The sequence below is a fragment of the Sinocyclocheilus rhinocerous genome, unplaced genomic scaffold (genome assembly GCF_001515625.1).
Source record: "Sinocyclocheilus rhinocerous isolate Xijiao unplaced genomic scaffold, SAMN03320098_v1.1 scaffold2084, whole genome shotgun sequence".
In the NCBI taxonomy this organism is placed as follows: domain Eukaryota; kingdom Metazoa; phylum Chordata; class Actinopteri; order Cypriniformes; family Cyprinidae; genus Sinocyclocheilus; species Sinocyclocheilus rhinocerous.
The window spans coordinates 30,114-33,209 of NW_015666553.1; positions in this window are offsets into that span (position 1 = coordinate 30,114).

A 3,096-nucleotide genomic window follows, 5' to 3' on the forward strand; every position below is an offset into this window, starting at 1 on the left:
CCCACTGTTTTTGCCTTTTCATGTCTATTCATGTCTTTTTATTTTTTTAAAAACAGGACTTTTTAAAGTCCCGATGTCCTCTACAGAGATCAGAAAATTTTATTTTTCAAAATGTTTCTTATGCTCTAAACAATGTAATGACATGACAAAATACTAAATTCCCAAAACTATTTTTTCCTGGTAGTTAGGAGGATATCATGGTTCATTAAGAGGACGTGCGCCCCCTGATGGGTCTGAGGGGAATAACAGGGTGGTAAGATAGGCCTCAAGTTTATATCCAATGTCCTCTAACTGAAAAAAAAACAAACAGTATCCTTTGTATTAGGTCATTAAAAACAGATCTATATAAAACAATAAATATGAAAATACAACCTGCAAATGAATGTAAACCAGATAATAACAAAGTACTTTAGAATTTTACGTTCATTTTGTAAAAATAAAGATAAATTTGCACGTAAATAATGGGAATTTATTATTTCAAACGCTGGTATGTTGTTTGCACCCTAGTTGTTGGTTAGCAACTAATGAAGTACAAAAAATAAGAGTCCTCGCCAGGCAGACATGACCAGACATATCCTCAATACAACATGTCACGGTCTGGTGTGCAGAAGGTTTTACTTGTTCTTAAAATAAAGATGTAGATTAAAAATTAAAATAAAATAAAAATAGGCAATTACAAAACAAAATGTATGGAATTTATAGAAAACTTGACTTCATGTCATTTGCTGGCTACACTGAAAAAAACAAGCTGAATACACTTACACTTTTGTTAAACTGAAACATCAGCGTATTTAAGGCAAGTCAAAGTAATAATATAACATGTAAAGATTATTATAGAAATTATTTATTAAATATTATGCACAGGCCATGCTGAGGTGGTAAGAAAAACTCTAGAGACGCACATTCAGCTGGATGCCACATACAGGGTGTAGTTAACTGCTGCCTACTCAGCATTTTTACAAACTCTATATAACAACAGAAATAGCCAGCAGTTCAAGTGTGCGGAATCAAAAATTAAAAAGTACAAAATACATATTTCCAACGTAAATGTTAGTTGCCACCGGCCTCCTTCGAAAACCGTGTATATCAACAGTCCGTGGGGTGTTTCCTCAGCTGCGATTGTACAGGTTCCCTAAATAGACAACTACGTACTAATAATAAAAGAGGACGTTGGTTCAGAAGATATATTGAGAAATGCGAGTTAAATACAAACGACCGATATAAAACGCGAACTTTTGATTGGCACGCGTCAAAATGAAGCGCCTTGCGCGTGTAGACCAAGTTACATTAAAGTGTGATACTTTTCTCTCCGCGCTCAACTACGGCACCGTTTTCAAACAAAGACTCAAAAGTAGTGAAGGCGACTCAACGCCAAGAGGCGCGTTAAACACCTCCGTCTCTCTCGGAAGGTCAGACGCTTCAGAAATTAATGAACAACACACAACTTGACAGCGTGAGAACACGGAGGAAAAAATCCTGAAAAATAATTCCCCCAAAAATCCAAACTTACCTCGGGTCCAATCGAAAATGGCGCCGAAATGTAAAAAAACGCACCAAATTTCATTGTATGGTCTCCTGCAAAGCTTTGTGGGAGCGTGAGCTGTACAACATCCCCCGTAGAGTAACGGAGGAGGAGTGCAACTGCAGTGTCGTGGCACGCTCTAGACACACTGTATCCCCTCAGCATGTTCTCATGCCTTTTGAAGCAGCCAACTTGTTCTCAACAAAGTTTCTGATTTGAATTGGGTATATTTTAATAAAACCCACATTAGCCTTATAATTCAACCTCATAAATGGTTCCATACATATTATATTATTGCTCTTTTGTTGGTTTTGATTGTTTATTGTCATCATTTGTAAGTCGCTTTGGATAAAGGCATCTGCTAAATGACTAAATGCAAATGTTTTTTTTATTAATACAAGCTTAATGCAAGCATTGTTGTCTCATTTCTGCTCATTTGTTTATTAAGCTCTTCACAATCTAAATCTTTAAACAAACAACTCTCTCTGTATAGTAGTTTTGTTGTTATTATTATTTTAAAAGAGGTGATTTTCTGTCTACTAAAGTCAGCCGGAGTTACCATCACCTGACCTGCGTAATGACCTTGCAGTCGCCTGGCTCGAAATCTTGTGTCTCTCATTAGAAGAAGAGAAAAGAAACATTGTCTGCTGCCAGACAAGAGGCCTTGCAGTGAGCTGTAAAGAAACATGTGACTCTGGTGTTGCTCATTGCTGGTGTGTTCTTCTGTGCAAAGCCATTTTACGCTAAATTTGGTTCAGGGTGGAGAGTGTCATCACATAGTGATGTGTAATATTGTAGGACGTGTTTAGATGGACATTTAGAAATGATAAGCAAAACGTGATGGCCTGTGTCCTTATGCTTAGCCTATGAAAAGACGTTTTTGTTTTATTTATAAATTATTTTTATGTTATCCATTAAAATCGTATGTTTGTGGGTCAAATGTTCACTAAAAGTTTATTTTCTTGCTTGACAAGCACTGAATTGGAAAAAGTATAAATATTTTTTTGTTCTCTTTAGCTTCAAATCTGTGAGGAATCAGATGTAAAACATTGTACACAAGGAGATAAAAATAACATTTTATCAAATTATTTTGGTGGTAGGTGGTTGATAAACAAAACACCAAAGCCAAAAGAGGATATGACACACTGTGTGAAACATACTGAGACAAGTATGGGCAGTTTTGCAATTTATTACATTTAAAATAAATCAAAGAGTGTTTTTTTATACATTCTAGTTATTAGTAAACAGAATTCGGTTGACAAGTTGGAAGTAGTCGACAACTTTTACATTTAAATGTCCTATTTATCATAGAATTTTACATTTTAAATATTCAAAATGTTACATAGTATGCATATGTTAACTGTGGTGTACGTATATCACAAGTTTTACAGCGTTTTCCAATTTCAAAAGGGTTTAAAGTTTGGCTTATTTCAAAGCAACAAAGAGAATGCGCATGCGTTAATCACAATGAGACGTGCCTAGGAAACGTCTCGAGGAAGTGTGATTCCATTGGCTATTTTCCCGAACGGTTACCATTCAAAAGGCACGCCGGCGGCCGTCGAGTTTCTGATTGG